This window comes from Thermobia domestica, chromosome 5, assembly GCF_964235325.1.
Source record: "Thermobia domestica chromosome 5, izTheDome1.hap1.1, whole genome shotgun sequence".
Taxonomy (NCBI): domain Eukaryota; kingdom Metazoa; phylum Arthropoda; class Insecta; order Zygentoma; family Lepismatidae; genus Thermobia; species Thermobia domestica.
Window position 1 is genome coordinate 285,476,138 of NC_137458.1, and position 19,185 is coordinate 285,495,322.

The 19,185-nt window shown below is 34.3% G+C and overlaps 1 pseudogene; it reads left to right on the top strand.

Moving 5' to 3' along the window:
- The first annotated feature begins 1,979 nt into the window (after window positions 1-1,979).
- Window positions 1,980-7,378, top strand: LOC145685559 (cuticle protein 8 pseudogene; annotated as a pseudogene).
- The last annotated feature ends 11,807 nt before the right edge of the window (window positions 7,379-19,185 follow it).

The window sequence follows — 19,185 nt, forward strand, 5'->3', positions numbered from 1 at the left end:
ATCAACCGACTTTTGAGATATCTTCTGACTTCATGATTGGTCTAAAGTAGGCAAATGATAAGCCTTAATGGCATTGAACACGAAATAATTTGGCGTAATGTTGGAAATGTCAAGGATCTTCAGCAACATGGTCTCTCGTACTCGGGAAAACGCTTGCTGGGATGTTTTCTTTCACATTTATAAGTGGAGAAGACGTGAATTATACCATGAGGAAATATATCGAATGACACGTTATTCCGAACACAAAAAACATTGAGCTGCCGGTACCTAACATTAGCAACCCACCTCCGAAGCATTGGATGTACATTGTTGTCAAGGCTTACCCCTGCCTACTTTGGACCATGCTTGAAATTAGGGTATATCTAAAAATTCTATTGAGAGCATATCTAAGAATTACACCCTGTAGTGAATACCCTATACGCTTACTGAAAATTGAGGGGCCGCGGTTGCTCAGTGGTAGAGCGTTTACCTCCGGTGCTTGGGGTCCCTGGTTTGATCCCAGCTCGTGCCGCATGGACTTTGTGGTGGACAAACACCGTGCTCGTGGGTTTACTCGGGGTTCTCCCGTTTCTTCCCACGTTCTTCATTCCACTCATTTATCATTATCACCGTCTCCTTTAGTCTAACCGGCATATGCGTGGGACGTTAAACTTAGTTTCATTTCATTTCATTTTATTATTGAAAGTTGATGTAATATGCACTTTTGGATTGTATATGTGTTGTTTTCTTTACACTAGTAAAGACCACCATCCACAGTTTCTGGAATACAAAATAGGGCCTGTTGAAATTTAGCTTTCTTACAATTTTGGATAGCCCTAGCTCTGAAACTATGCACTTTTCACCATATTTCCATATGAATTTTTCTCATATTTTGAAGTTAGGAATCAGCTGTCGGTATAGTTCATTAACACCCTGTATATAAATTTATGTTTCAATTATCTGAAAATTAGTCTTGAATTAAGGTCACAGGTTACTTTGTGGGGAAAAGTGGGAATACCTAGTGGCATGCTAGTCTCCAAACATATCATTAACGCCGTTCGCTTATGGTTGAAGGTCAGTCATTTCTTTTGCGTTTTCCATTTTTAGGCTTATGTTTAGTAACATTACTCTTAAGAGACTCATTCACTTTGAAGGTAATTGTATACAAACCATGAATGTAAGATAAAAAATAACTAGCTTTTAAAGTTATTAGTAAAATATGGCTAAGACATCACATATGTTGAACGAAAATTGCATTATACAAATATGAATTTATTGTACCTAGATGTTTGCTTCTGAGCTGAATTTCCAACACTGCTTTGAGATCCAAGTAAGAAAAACAAAAGTCAAAATTATCTGAAGGCAAAATCAAGTGAACACAATGTGAACACAGTGCCGTCCAGAGACGAGCAGATTTTATACGTAAAATTCTTTTGGAGTATTGCAGCCAGGTATTCCAACACGATATAGAAACAGAGCATCATGGTAATCATAGAGTAGACTTGTTCAATAGATGATTGATAAAGTTTACACACAAATCTTAGCATAAGTTAAACTTAAATGAAATATAGAAAATATTTTTCCCAAAAGATGCTCATTGTGTTATAGTAACAGCGCGGTCCCGAAAATTATAGCGCATTATTAAATATTTAGTTTTCTTGTATTTAAGTACATCATGGGGAAAATGAAATATTTTGCGTCGTTAGTACCTTAACATTAACGAAAGATACAAGGTGAGATATTCAAGAGAACACTAAATATATCTTATACTTCACCATGTGCAGTTCCATTAATTATTAATAATGTTATTATCTTATGTTAATAACAATTCCCTAATTAAAATATTTCAAATGTTTATTACTGTTGTCCATGGAAGAAAAATCTGAAAATTGTTTTCAATATCCTAACATAACTTTCTTTCCGGTTTTTAGTAAATATAAACCGCGAGATTCCTTTACCTCAACACAACTGGAGATTAACCTCATCAAGAAGCATCAAACATGAACTCTTTTACAGTAAGTATTTACAAATTTTATTTCTTACTTGTGCATCGTGACATCCAGTAGTTGAGTAAGTGAATGCATTTATGTAAAAGTAATACATATTAATTATAGTTAATACATATTAACCCTTTCCGGCACCTGGTTTTTTTGGCTATTTTTTAGACTTTCAGTCAAGCAGCTACTGCATTGTCACTATTTATCCTAGAATCATGGTTCATACCTCATTCTCTTCAGAATAGAGGTGGCTTTCAAGTGGTACCACATGCATGCTCATACCATATACCAGGAGCGGAAAAATGATGTCAAAGGGAAAATTTCGGAGGGAATTTTTTTCTCGCAATTTGCGCCCCTCAGGAGCGGCCCTGTGTGAATATCAAAAAAAAAAATCCGATAAATAGTACTGGGTATACTGAATGTGTGTGCCAAATTTCAAGTTCCTATCTTGAATACCAAGGGCGGGACAAATTTTATCAGGAATTCTCACCATGCCCCAAATTACCGTAAAACACCATGATCTCAGGTAAAAAATTTCTTGAGACATCCCTAATTACCCTACGGTCATGTTTCGCCCATCATCCTCTTCAGATTAGAACTGCCTTTCAAGCGGTATCACTCACGTGTCTCCATCATGTATCTAAGGCGGGAAAATGAGGAAAAACGGAATTTTTTGGGTCTAAATATCCTTTTTTCAACTTTTATCACCCCTGGACCCCCTGTTTTAACGCAGAGATCTGAAAAAATCTGGTTAATACTACTCGGTGAGCTGAATGTTTATGCACAATTCCAATTTTTCAGGTGCAAAAGTAAGCCCGCCAAAAAAAAAATATATATATATACCGACAATGTCCCATATTCCCGTATACAGAGGGAAATTTTTAAACATTCCCTGAGACATCCCTAATTACCCTAGGGTCATGTATCGCCCATTATTCTCTTCAGAATAGAACTGCCTTTCAGGCAATGCCATTCACTTGTCACCATCACGTATCAAAGGCGGGAAAACCTCGTGAAAGGGATTTTTTGGTAAAAATTTCCCTTTTTCAACGTTTAGCCCCTCTGTACCGCCCTGTTTTAACGCAGAAATCTGAAAAACATCTGGTAGATACAAATCGGTGGACTGAATGTTTGTGCAAAATTTCAATCTTCTACGTGCAAAAATAAGCCCGCCAAAAATACTTTACATACCCCCCCCCCAAAAAAAGTATTACACGAAAATATAAATTTTAGACTTATGACGTCATCACCTCCTATGTCTCGACGCAGGAAGATGTGAAACCATACGTAATGTCTTCTACAATGCCTCTGGACTTTAAAAAGAAAAACCCGGACGAAAAAGCTCAAATAGGAGAGTTATAACGCAATGTACCATGAAACACCCCATATGGTAAAAATTGTACCATGGGATCCCCAAAAGGTTAATACATATTAATTAAGTAATGCATATTAGTAATACATATATATATTAGCTTCGAACATATTTGCTTGCTCGCTGTATATGTTTTATACATTTGTCTCCTTCATACGGCAAAGCTAAGGCGTAACAAATAGTTTCTTTTACGCTCAACAATGCATGCAACTGACAAACAAGTATATACATGTAAATATATTAAGCTTTATAATTTATTTTGTTCTTTCACACACTTAGGCAGATTACCATATCTCATAATACAATATTCTTCCTCTGTTTTTGATTTAAAGAAAACAAAAGAACCTACTGTGTAGGACATAAGGATAGAAGTTATTGAAAAATAACTTATCAGCGAATGTTAATCATACAATGCATAGTGGGTCAAATATGGGTCATAGTGGTAAATAATCTGTGCTTTCCTACATAACGATATGTAGTTGCTAATGCATGTTGAACTCAATTGGGAACATTCGAAGGTAGTTGTAATTCCACATTTTCGGCATAGATGGCACTATTAAGAGTACTGGTTTCTGTTACTCATTTTTTATCTTGCAAGAATATTTTTCACAGTAAAATCATGCATTGTAGGGTTAATGTATTTTTTTTTTGGAAATATTTATTGGTAACACAAATTATCAAATATTGTGTTCATTGTGGTACGACTTGAAAGTAATAATGTGATTAATGCGACCTTCAAAATCATCAATTCCATGTCTGAAATTATCGCCAATTACAGAATTCATAACTATATGTTTCAATTAAGTGATGCCGTGACAGCTGACCGTCATTATAAGTGGGTATTTCTAACTTCATGACAATTCATAGCTTGTAACTTAATTCAAATTATTTTCCAGTTCCTTCTCAACAAAGGAAGAACACAGAAATGATAATGTTAAAAACCTGGAATAAAACCGTACGCCTACTACATCTAAATAATTCGGTTACTGAAATCGATTTACCTAACACATTTATTTGGCAATATGAAAAAACACATTATTTAATATGATTACATGTATACAACAATTATGCAGGTTTTGGGCTATAGGGGTAAATTTATTCCTAGTAAAAGCTTTCTAATCTAAAGAATTGCAAATGAAAAATAATATTCAACTGAAATATCATTATCGATTTTTTTTCGTAATATGCACTCTTTTGCGTGGCGTCTTTTTAATTGTTTTAACGCTGTTACGAGATTTTTGAAAATACAATTTGTAGTAAGTTTGATGCCAAAACTTTTTTTTGAAAGGAATATTATATAATTTATTACGTTCTTCCACTTTACATTGAAGTGATATTTAAAATGTAAAATGTAATAGCTATTAAGTTTACTTTAAAAATAAATTTGTTTTCTTTTCCTACTTACTTTTTGCATAATTTTTAAAGTGTTATTTATTTCAAATTTCTTTTCAAGATTATTTTTGCCATTATTGCTCTTGCATCCTCTGCTTATGCAATTGGTATCCTTGGAGGTCTCGGAGGAGGTCTTGATTACTACGTAAGTGCAATGAGGAATTGGTAGAGCCTCATATTATAAACTTTAATGCTAAGTTAGTTAATTATAATATAAAATATAAAGCATTTAAATTACAGAAAAACTGCACTTTTTTAGTATATTTGCCTAACCCAACAATGCATATTTTATTCTTTGCTCCAGAGGTAAGGATTCTTCCGGTGATCATCGTAAGTGTTTCCTACAATTTTATCCATCTATACGTCTCGTAATGCTTCCAGAATGTTGAAGCAATTAATATTTAACGTAAATAAAGAGCAAATGTTATGAATCTGAATATGTATGGTATACGTATATAAAGAAGTGAACTTTAATGAAGAAGAATAACTGTTCATTACCTTCCCGTACACTACATCAAACAAATCAACTTTTAAATTTCAATTTTGATTTCGATATGTTTTTGTTCTTACACAGCTTTTATTTTACTTTAACAATTACCTAGGTCGTGTTTTTCCCAATGGAAAATATAATGTCTTTTGCAAACCAAGGAAATAAATTACACTATGCTTCACAATTTGTCGGAAATAAAGGTTTAGAAACGTTGTTCTAAATCTACATCACCTGCACCAGTTATCGGAACTAAAATAATTTAATCATAATTATTAGCCTTAATATTAGTATGAGGAACATTCGCTTCAAACTGGAACATATATTTTTTAAAAATATGTATATTTAGTAGTGAAACCTAAATTTGTTCACCACATAAACCCCTGTTATACTGAAAAATTAATCCAGAGTTTAACTCATGTCTTAAAGGCTTCACCAAATAATATTTCAATACGTCTGAACCGTTTAAGACAGTCTAATACACTTCATTACCACTGTTGAAATGTTCTGTAACATATGACGATACGAGCCAGAAAATCATTTACACGATCATTTTCGGATTACTTGCTCTATAATTCAGCGTAAACTTCAACTCGTCCGTGCTGGTGAAGAGCGAAATCATTTTTGTAACTCAGTGTGCAATCATTCTTCAGAACAACATCTTTTATTTTTGTTTGTTTGTTTGTTTCTAATAAATATTACAATATATTTGCGAATTTATAATGTGTTATTTTACTATTGTAAATCATAATCATTTCAACAGAATGATTGCTTTGGGCTGGAATGTGGTATGATCGGGATCGTGAGAATGTCTTACGGCAGCTCAGTTTCTCATAACATAATGAGTTGAAATCTTCTCTAAATTTTCAGCTAATTTCTTGCCATTTTCCGCTATTCTATTCCACTGCATACTATTCTGTATCCATGTTAACTCTATTGTCAATGCTTTGAATAACGGTATACGGACTAGCACGTAAAACGCACACCGTCTTTCAGTAACACAGTTGCTTATTCATACGGTATGTTCTATCTACACCCTGTGATTCCACTTTCTAGAAATGGAATCACAGGGGGTAGATAGAACATATCATATTGTTTAGAACGACCTTTATTTGGCAAAAGTCTATGTAAAGTGTATAATAATAATAATAATAATAATAATAATAATAATAATAATAATAATAATAATAATATAATACCAATGCAATCGAATATTCACATACGCACAAAACATTACTTAATACATAATAAACGAAACACTATAGTAATAGCTATCAGTGGTTTTAGGTGCTGCTCAACGCAAAATATTTTTTCTTGAACAAAATAGCGAGAATGTCTATAATGTTGCTTATTTTTAAGCATAACCTAGAAAGCTTAACAAATCATCGAAAAAATATATTACATTTACTTTGTAGGAATATCTACACTATTAAATTCTCTGAATTTTAGAAAAATTAAAAAAAAAAAGAGTTCTAATGCATTTGATAAAATGTTACATGACAGGCTGATTTATAAAAAAGAAATTTTGAATAGCTCATACCAATATTATAAATATTAACCATGTTGTTCTGTACCACACGAAAAATCAAGAGCAATTATTGTAGAATCAATTAAGTTTAACCATATCACATACAAAGATAATTTTAAAATACTGTTTAGTTTACTTCTGTCGTTTAAAGTCATACCATCTTAATACTAGAGTTTTACTACTGCTACTACTACTTTTACTACTAATAATAATTATTATAATTATAATTATAATAATTATTATTATTATTCGTTATTATTAGTAGTAGTAGTAATAGTAGTTGTTGTGGTTGGTTTTGTTGTTATTCTTTTACTTGTTCTTGTTGTCGTTGTTGTATAAATAACACTTTGTATCTGCAGATAAATTTTGTTTGGTCTTTTAAGGCGTATCCACGATATCAATTTGGCTACGCAGTGAGTGATCATTTGACTGGAGACAACAAACAACAGAGTGAAGTACGCGACGGCCATGTTGTCAAAGGACAATATAGCCTTGTTGAACCTGATGGCAGTGTAAGACATGTCACATACGGAGCTGATGGTGTTAATGGTTTCAATGCCATTGTAAGGAGAGTTGGTGGCAATCTCCATGCTGGAGTAGGAGGCTATGGACACTTTGGATAATATGCCTAAGGCAATATAATGTGCAGTAGTATCTTTTAATAAAGAATTGTTATATTTATATTTTGTTTTAAGTCTTTTAGCTACAAGAGTAAATTAAAACATCAAATTGTTTTAAATTGCAATTACGATTACGATTATAAATATAAGAAATATATCATTATTAAAAGTTTAGTTTTAGCTCATTGGATTCTCTGAGGTTCGTATTTCAATGTAACCTTACAAAGGGAACATGTAGTTTGTTAATAATGAATATAGTACTAATACGGTTAGTGCTCACTGAATTGGGACCACTCTTCCACACAGGGGGATGTGACCACCAGCTGAGCTGATTGCATTACAACCCCGACTGGTAGTAAATGAAACGAAATGAAATCTTTAAGTTTTACGTCCCACCGTTATGCCGGTTAGGCAAAAGGAGACGGTGAGATGAGAGATGAGTGAAATGTTGGAATGAAGAAAGTAGGAGGAAACGGAGAATCCCGAGAAAACGCACGAGCACGGTGTTTGTCCACCACAAAGTCCACACGGCGCGAGCTCGGATCGAACCCGACTGGTAGTATTGAAGAGAAAGAACATACTCGAGGCTACATGATGGCAGGAAGCACACCTTTTATAATAGAAGGAAAGCAGGGTTTATCTGCATTTCTATAGGAAATGATTATGAGTACCCGAGCAGTGAATGCATCAATAACCCATACAACAATATTGTGGGTGAAGTTGTACATAAAGTGGAAAGAAATTAGGATAACGATGTTCATGGGACGGAACTGCATGGGCGTACGAAAGTTGAAAGCACAGGATGAGCACATCAAACAGCTCATGACAGCCAAACGAATCATCACTGTCTGGGAATTGCTTAACCAATACAGTTGTGGATGTTGGCAAACATAAAGTTCCACAGCACACGACCTACTCGTTACCAACTCCTTACTACTCGTAACTGCCGAGTTCTTTGTGCTTGGGCATAGGAACATAGTAATTAGAGTGCAGATGACTAGAAAAGGGTGTGTTGGTCCGATAAATTGAGGTTTGTGTTGTGCTACTCTTTTCGGACTTGAGCGTGTGTATGTGTGGCGCCTATAGCACGGAGCGTTTGTGTGGCACGAATAGCAATAGCGTCTGTATGTGTGGATCCCTCATGTATGATGCGTACTGTACAGGCAGGTGTGAGCGGCTGTATGGTTTGAGTATGCTTCTGTTGGTATTGACTGGGACCGTTAGTGTGTATGAACAACAGCGAGACATACGTTATGTACCTGCATGTGTTAAAGAATCACGTACACCCTACAATGTAACACTTCCACCCACAGGAAGACGGCATTTTCCAGGACGACAATGAACGATACCAGCAAGCCAGAACTGTACTTGCTTGGCTTCAACCTATAATGCATTGTAGGACACACATGGATCATAGTGGTAAATGTAATCTGTGCTTTCCTACATAACGGTATGTAGTTGCTAATGCATGTTGAACAAGTTTGGGAATGTTCGAAGCTAGTTGTAATACCAGTTTCAGCTTAGATGGCATTTTAATCCTATCGGTACTTCCATTACTCATTTTTCTCCTCTTTTGCAAAACTACTTTTTTTGCAGAAAATAAAATCATGCATTGCAGGGCTAAGGAATATTCCGCACAGCTGTAACATATGAATTGGACCCCTAACTCAACGGATCTTAATCCTATGGAACATTTATGGGATGTTGTGGAACGAACTCTTATCACCACGACTCCTGCACTGACATCGATGTTTCATTGTGGGATGTCATCAGGAATATGGGGTCAGATCCCAGTGGAAATATATCAACAATTACTAGAATCCACGGCCATTCCGTGTCCAGCCCAGCCTCTGAGCAAAAGACGGAGCAACAAAGTGTTAGATCGACGGTCACAACTCATTGAGCACTCAGTGTATGTATAACTATAATCTGCTACACATAACCTGATAGGAAAAAGAAGTCCCCGTCGCTCAAGTACAGGTGAATGTTGGTGTTCCGTCTTCTCTTATCAGCCCCCTCACATGGAGGTATATAGTGTATCTAAATATGTCTAAATAGTAAATTATAACTTTCACGATATCACGCAGTATTTTAATACACTTAATTACAATTACTTGCATTAGTGAGGTAAATAACACACGTGCTATTATAATTTAAAGTTTATTGAAGAGTTGCATTGTTTACTTTTCTTCTTTTGGCAGCTGGGGTTGTGGCATAATGTTGAAATGGCAAGTGATGGGAAGATGTTGGTAGTTGAATGGTTAACTAATGTATTTATCCAATAATTTCATAATAATACAACATCGAAACCAAAGTACAGTATGTATTACTAAAGTATCAGAGGGTTAAGATGATAACAGTAGATCCTGAAATGATAAAATAAGGGAAAAAAACACACAAACTTCCCGTTTCCTCTCTTATAAACAAATGTTCTTTTATTGAAAAGAACAAGAAGAAAAAAACTACTGATAATAGTGTTCCAATAATAATGTTTTATTGCTGAGCCTCTCTTGGGAGAAAAATACTTTCTTTGTCTTAGATTATCTGTTTCCATTAATAGAAATATTCATTTGCAGTATTAACTTGCAAGAGAGAGACGGTTATGGTCTACAGGGTAGTCTAATGTTGTAGTATTTTAGGATTTCGGATTTAGGTTTCTGGGCTATCGGCATCTGTTGTCATGTAACCTGTTCTGTATGAGAGATGATGTCCCTCGGCTAGCACACTGCCCAGGGAAGGGAAGGAAGAAAGGACTGGGGAAGGATAGAAGCGGCCTGGGACCTATAAGTGAGGTACCACCCGACATTCGCCTGGTGTGAATGAAGAAAACCCAGGAAAACCTCATTCGGAACAGCTGGCCTGAAAAAGCTATATACTTTTTCGGCCGAGTGCCCCAACCGGGAACCGAGCCCGGGACCGCTCCCACCGAATTCGAGAGCGTTAGCGACTTCTCTAATTTTGTAACACGAATTGATTAGTGTATAAGAAATAAAGAGTAAGGATAAATAACAGTTCGTTCGATTATACAAATATAACGAACGCTTTAGATTAAAGAGATCTAAGGCACGTCGCAGCAAAAACAAACTTTTCTATTAGATTTTAATCTCTGAAAAGTTCATGTATCATATTTGTTATCAATCATCGTTCCAAGATCCTGCTTTACATTGTCCAGAAGCCTTCACCTTCACCTACATAATAGTCTCTTTCTCCTAGACTATTTGAATAGGATTTGGTAACTTAGTGCGTATTTTCCATACAAGTAACGTGACACACTTATCTTATACGTGTTAACTTCTCTATTTCTATAATACTCGGTGATCTGTAGTTGTGAAATAAAAGCTTGTATAGTGTTTCAATTCACCTGAATGTCTGCTTTTTCTGCTCCAAATATTTTTATTAACATTTTATTTTCGAAACCTTGCAGTTTCAGTTCTTTTATTCGTATTTGGATCAACTTTCACATTCATTCAAAATAATGGGCGGATTGAGTCTTATTGATTTCTACGTCTTCGATGTTTGTTAAGACAATAAAATGTTTTACAGTAGGGTAAATTTAGTACATATTAAGCAATACTTTTCTGAAACAGCCTATAAACATTAAAAACAGTAGTTGTTTGTTACTCGAGGTTGAAGGAACAACGGTGCTTTCTCAACATCAGGTGCGAGCGAATTGACATACGAATTTCAAGTTTACACTATTGTGCCTATTAGAAAAGCTTCCCTCCCTGTGAAGGTCAACAACTTACTTTCCCCTTCTGCAGTGGTGGGAGATAGGGGAGTTTCCTATCACGTTGTCTGAAATAGACTTTAGTACCGTTAGCGTTTTATCAAATAAGGAATTTACGATGAATTTACATGTAAGCAAATATATATATATTTTTTTAAATATCAACTCTTCTGACACATATATTTTATTTCAAACTTAAATAATTTTGTTCATGACTTTTAAGTGACTGTGCGATTTTTAAGTGTTAATTGCATGAAAACTACGTGACCACTGGACGGTAAAGGTTCAATCCAGAGGACTAATTAGAGAAATGCAGATGGCAATTGGCTTCATAAATTTGAAAAACAGATGTTTTATTTTTAAATTAAAGTCTTACACGAGTGAAGAATCATATCCCCGTCTAGCGAAATCTGAAATGATGCTGCCGAATCGATCGACTGACAAGAATTTATTAATTTTACTTTACTTCACCCACCCAATTGGGATATACAGTTCACCAGATGTTGAATAGCTAGCTTAGGAACCTTGATAAATATTGTTGAACTACAGTGCTGATTATATTCTATTCTCTGCATCTCGAGGGAGAATTATGAAACTTACTTCCATAACGCCCACTTACATTAATTTTCCATTGTGTTTTAATGTGATTGCTGAAGTGTATACACTCTGTAAAGAAAAAAATAGCGACACTTGCTCGGATATGGTTTTCGTAACATACTTTAATTAATATGATTTTTTACATGAATTCCTGATAATATTACGATGCATATTCTTAATGAGCAGTTCATTCTTAATACTTGCGCCAGAGTTTCAGTCTTTGACGTGAATTTAATGAATTTATATGCATATATAAGTAGCAATGTGTGTATTGAGCAAAATCGTTTATAGGAAGAGTTATACATAAAACTGAAAAAGATCAACAACAACAGCAGAAAACAAGAAATGGAATTTCTTATGGGTAAGACATATTGTGTGCAAACATCAGGAAGTACCATACACCAAACTAGTATTTTGTACGTGCACCATGGGCTTTCTGCAGTGCCGCGAATCATCGGAGCCCCTTGGTAGCAAGGTTAATGCAAAATGGAACCTCGATTTCACGGAATAACACCCGGATTATCTGTTCCTTGATTTCCATTCTATTTGAGATAGTTGTCTATTGAATCTTCTTCTCACATTGATCCACAAAGTTACAACTGGATTCATGTCAGGTGAGTTTGTAGGTCACATGAGTCTCTAAATAGTCATATTCCTGAACCACGTATTAACGATTTTCGCTCGGTAACATGAAGTATTATCGTCCTGGAAAGGGAAGTAGTCCAAAGTTTCTCTAGAAAAGTCATCTTTAGCTGTTGTAAGAACTTTACGTACCAGAATTTAAAGATATTTTCGGGCATCAGACGATCCTTCACATATATCCGTTGATCTGATGTCTTTAAAGGTGAACCAAACCCATACCATCACTCAGTAACTGAATATTTCATCTCTTAAACAAAATCCTTGTCAAGTTCCTTGCTTGTTCGTATCCACAACTTCACACCGGGCCTAGGACAAATCTGCCAATGACCAAATGCGCCAATCGTGAAAATGGACAAATCTGCCAATGGACAAATCCGCCAATTACCAAATCTGCCAATTACCAAATGTGCCAAACGCGAAAATGACCAATGCGCCAATTGTGAAAATGGACAAATCTGCCAATTACCAAATGCGCCAAACGCGAAAATGACCAAATGCGCCAATCGCGAGAATGGACAGATCTGCCAATGGACAAATCTGCCAATGGACAAATCTGCCAATTACCAAATCCGCCAATTACCAAATCAGCCAATTACCAAATCCGCCAATTACCAAATCCGCCAATTACCAAATCTGCCAATGGACAAATCTGCCAACAGATAAGTCACCGAACTATCATTTTATTTTAGATGTATTCTTCAATCATCATCCCACAATATTACGAAAAAGAAGAAGAATTATTTATGAAAGAAAGCGGAAAAGGGTATTTTAATTTTGATGTGTTTTACTTTAATTAATTCGCAATTATGTTTCAAAATGAATGTTTTCTGATGTTGGTTGTTGGAGTTTAGTATCCCATTGCTGTACATAGGTTATATGAGACGTGACGTAACGCGTTTGAATTTTAATGCCCTCTTACTAGGAATCGAACCCGAAAAGACTAATGTTTGTTGTAATTATTCGATAGCCAAAAAATAATTTTCAGAGTAAGTTTCTCTTTATGTAGTTAATACGTTTAATGTGGATTGAATATGATCCAAGATTAGTTCATATAAAAGGAAAATTAGTATAATTGAGTTCACTTGGCATCTATTAGTAAATACACATTAGTAACTGGTGTTTTGTAACTTGTATGCTTAGTGATTTTGTAATAATTTTGTGATCCTGATTACAGATTTCTAAAGTGAAAAATATTAACTGTTAACAATCGGATTGTACCTTTTGTTACTTGATTTCTCTTAACACTGACACACATATTTCCAAGAATGAAACGCTTAGTTCTAACAGTCTTCCAATGACGAGACATATATCATTCCATTGATAATATTGAGGTAAACAAAATGTTATACATGCGTGTAAAACCCATGTAAACTTTTCTCGAACATGTAGTAAAATATCGTATTCGTAGATATCAACATTGATGCTCTGTTACAGCTACTTACTGATATTAAAGTAAAATTGAATTATATCGTCATTAACCATGCACACTGATCTTGGAGATTGGCCTCTCTGAATGTAGATATCTTTATTCGAATTTGTGACAAGGATATACACATATTTCAATGCCTCCCCAAAATTATACAGAAGTCGTCGCCGCTGTCATTAAGATCTTTATTACACCATTTATAAGACTACATTACTCAGTTAATGAGATATAATCCACACTGTTGATTGATTTTCTTCCTTTAAAAATAACATTGTCAAATACATTATATATGTATACATCGATAAATCACATCGAACCAAATAAAATGAGATGCTCGAATACAAGTTTAGTTTATAAAAAAAAATATGCTGCACTAACAACTGTATCTTTCTTTGCCAATAATCAGTTGTAAGGGGTCTCCTTGGTTCATAATTAATCTTCAAAATAATTCTCAACGCGTTTTATCACTTTCTTAACTGACGTTTATTATTTGATCATGAGAAGTATATATAATTAACTTTTCTGCACATATAACAAAATATATGGACCTTCATACACACACTTCTTTTTTTTCATCAGTATGTCTACGTATAAGTACAATTATTTATATCGTTGCCATAGTAACAACAACTCTTATTTTAGTTACCGTTTACAAAACAATAATCTCGAAATCTCTATATATCTTTCTTTCTCTTTTATACATTATAACGTTCACATAATTTGCCTCTGATCCCTTTCTGAAAATAGGCACAGATTCCCAATGATACATACAACGTTATCGTTGTAGATGTCGCCTCGAACGGGACTTCCATAATAGTTTTACTATGAAGGAAAGAACCTTGGGTTAGATATGAAACATTTACCTTCTGAATAGCCCTCATATATATAATATCACCATTAATATACATACATAATTAACTTTTCCATTTATATATAATATACTATAACATAACATATTTTTATATTTATCAATATATCTCAATATTAATAACGGCGAATTAAAATTATTATAATTGAGGCTATTCAAGAATTAAACCTAACTAGTAGTTTCCTTATAGGGTACAAGGTTAACTATTCCTTCATCAGAAGTCAACAAAGTTGGAACATATAAACGCATTAATGGTCATCACTTACCACATTAATAAACTTTGAAAAATGAAAAGATTCGATATTCATTATTCTTATTCTTTCCATATAATAAATTGCCTCTATTTCATATATCTGTCATTACTTTCATAAGTTTACATTAAAATTACGATCTTTTATTTTGAAATATTCATAATATTCAAATGAAATCCGAATGGAATAAAGATACGAAAACAATAGTAGCTTCTTACAATAAAGTTCTTAGATAATTTCTTATCGTGAAACACAAATTAATATTTTCGCAGTTAATGCTATAAAAGGAAATTCAACGATAGAATAACAAAGTTGGAACAATATTCCATAATTACATATGTTTTCAACATACATTTTAATAATAAATTGAACGAAGATCACATTAACCATGGACGTAAGCAAAGGTCAATTTAATACAAATCCGTCGGACGCCTTTCTGTCAGTTCAAGTTATACGATCGAAGGGTTCATTTAAGGAACATTGTATAGCACAATCTTGTGTACGTGCTTGTCTTTCATAAGAGGATACCATACGTTGATTCCTGTTTGCAAAATTCCTGCCATCCGCAAATTGATTTTGTGAAGATCGGCGATAATTATTATTCCTACTGAAATTCCTGTTGTTATTTCTGAAATTTTTAGATCCATTTCTATAATTGGGTTGCGTTTGATTTCCGGTACCATTATAGCTACTCGTTCTATTATTGAAATTACGAACATTAGTATCATTTTCAGGTTGTATATCTACATTACGAACAGATGCATATTGTGTCTGGTTACGTGCATAATTACCCTGACCTCTATCCTGCATCTTATTGTTGTTCTGAATTGCATATTGACTCTCATAACTCTGAATGAGCATAATTAAATGGTTGAAGTTAATGCACTGAGCCGACATTAACAACTGTTGTAGTCTAAATGGCAATAAGATTCTAATTGACGCTATAATTCGGGATTCCGGATGGTTCGGATTTAATGATCTTAGCTCATGATATGTCGATACTACAAATTCAGTAATACTACGGTGTAACTTTGGATTGTAGTGGTTCGTTCGCAAAACAGCATCTCTATTTGCTACCATAAAATCGTTTTCATAATTTGACAAAAGAGCATTCTTAAAATCTGAATACGAATGAAGACTACCTCTAATAGCCTTAAACCAGGTTAAGCAAGGTGGCAACAAGATATGTGGTAATAGTTTTAAGAATTAAGACTCATTTACACCGATTAGCTCACATTCATCCTGGAATTTTTCGAGAAATGCCCTAGCGGGTATATCTCCTGGTACGCCACTAAACTTTGTGAGCAACTTCGCTAAACCACAACTGATTACCTGTTGATGTCTTCATACCTCTACTGGAAATGCGTCTGCGTTTGGATGTTTTCCTCTCTCGTTCTTCTCCACCACTACTCTCTGCACCGCTCGATGATTCAACAAATTCCAATGTTGCTCTTGGGGGATGATCAGGTACCCAACCTGTGGCTATAGGATGACTCGTGCCTTCGGTGTCCTGGAATGAAGTTCCGGGAATGCATCTTTCTTTGATGAAATTAACTTCATCTTGCAGTACCTTAATGTGGTTTTCATGGGTGTTGGTTGTTGATTTTAAAACATCCAGGGATTCTTGTATTTCTGTGTTTCTTTGTACGACTTTTTCTATCTTTTCTTCATACTTCTCGAATTTTTTCACCACATGTATGTTCATTTGATCTAACTGATGTTGCACATGCTCCCATCTATCTTCATTACGTTGGTTCAATTTTACTATTTTTTCATCAAACTCGTTGACTAACTGAGTTAATTTCTGGTCCACATGTTGCATTTGCTGGTCCAATTTTTCATCCACATGTTGCATTTGCTGGTTCAATTTTTCATTCACATGTTGCATTTGCTCAGATTGGTTTTTATCTGTTCGGACTGGTTTCTTATCTGTTGAGCCTGGTTGTTCATCTGTTGGGCCAAGTCTTTTAGAATATCTGCCAAATTGTCACTCGGAGTCAACGCAGGATTCACACTTTGTCCATCAACCATATTTATATTTTCTGTACTCATTGCCATATTTCGTGTAATTACTTTTCCACTTCTTAATATAGTGATGTTAAGGTCGCGTTGAAATGCCGTTTTTACTAGACCTTCGAAACGACACTTTTTGTAACTCCCGTGGTGAGGCACCAATTTTTGTAAGGGGTCTCCTTGGTTCGTAATTAATCTTCAAAATAATTCTCAACGCGTTTTATCACTTTTTTAACTGACGTTTATTATTTGATCGTGAGAAGTATATATAATTAACTTTTCTGCACATATAACAAAATATATGTACCTTCATACGGGTTCCGGCACCAATTTTTGTAAGGGGTCTCCTTGGTTCGTAATTAATCTTCAAAATAATTCTCAACGCGTATTATCACTTTCTTAACTGACGTTTATTATTTGATCATGAGAAGTATATATAATTAACTTTTCTGCACATATAACAAAATATATGGACCTTCATACACACACTTCTTTTTTTCATCAATATGTCTACGTATAAGTACAATTATTTATATCGTTGCTATAGTAACAACAACTCTTATTTTAGTTACCGTTTACAAAACAATAATCTCGAAATATCTATATATCTTTCTTTCTCTTTTATACATTATAATGTTCACATAATTTGCCTCTGATCCCTTTCTGAAAATAGGCACAGATTGCCAATGATACATACAACGTAATCGTTGTACAGTGACAGCTTTCATTCATTGTCCTGGCAGTAGCGAACTAGCAGTTTCCTTGTCTTTTCGTAAGGTGACACATACACTTTTTCGAATATGCTAGTTGTAATCGTAGGTAACAACAATCAAGTTAATTAAAAAGTCTTGGTAATAAGTATTTTCAAATTGGTTAAAATGAATACGAACCTGTTTTCGGGACGGGTAATTTGAATAGGGACATGAAAATATAAGCCGTCACTTTAGAATCTTTTAAAAGAAAATTACAAAAGTGTTTACTTAAAATATTTACTTTATATTTTACAAGGCTACGAAAAATATTTCATCACATTCTTTCAAATATTTACAACTTTCACAATTACAAACTAGAATTTCTCACCAAGTACAAGATCGTACAAAAAACAAATACCAACATTTATAGTTGTAAAAGAATTTTTTTCTGTTATAACTTTCGGTTTTAAAATTCACGACTGTAAATCAGGTCAAGAAGACAAAAGTTACTTGTAATATGGGCAAAGTTCCTACAATCTAAGAACCCCGCAAACCTGACTTTTAATAAATTATATGAAAAAAAAAGACTAAATATTCTAAACGTTCTAAATAGGGTACTCAAAAAAGATCTCAAAATACGTGTTTGCAAACAAGTCATGATTATACTAACTACTGCCTACTTATTAACGATGTTATTATTGCTAAAATAATTGCGGGCCATCTAGCGGGCGGGGCCACACATGTTCCAATGAAGTTGGTAGTGATCGTCCTATCGATTATGGTTATCCGCACGTGTCTTATTTACGACTTACAGCGAATAACTATATACATCATTACCCACATGAATGGTCTATAAATAAATACGTAAAATAGTGGTAAAATTCAGAGCAATAGTTTAGTTTACTTTTAATAATTCAAGTAATAAATTACTTTCTGTAGAAAGGAAATAAATATATCTGGAAGAATTATCTGTTTTTGTTTCAGAGATGAAAAGAGTTGAAAATTAAGTATATGTATACAGTTACAGTAAGCAATAATGAAAGTGATATTTAATTTTGTATAGGTGAAAAATCTTTGCATCTCCTTAAAAGATGGAGTTTTTGGACTTAAGGTACAACTAAAAAACGTATAACTAAAAAAGTATAACTAAAACATACTTTCCGTATAAATGTTTCGAATAAACGTACTTTCTGTACGAACGAAAGAACTATATATGTGATCAGGATGTCACATACAGATATACACATGTAACATACAGCTATCGTATGTAACATACGTATGTGATATATGGAAGACTGTTAGATGTCATATATCCTGAAACGGCATTATGTAACATCTAAGTGAGGAAAGTCTGTAGCATATGGATAAGGTGTGCTCCTTGCAGATTCCTGTAGTAAACATAATGATTCCGTATATTTGTACAATGTATCGCTGTCCGGATAACGGACTTTTCTCAGTATATTAATTAATATGAATTTGCGTCCGGTGAAGGGGAAAGTTAATTCGAAAAATTTTCTATATTTTTTTTTACAACAATGAGGAATATCACAGTCGAATCGATAAGTGTCAGCATAGGCGTCTCTGGCGGGGGGAC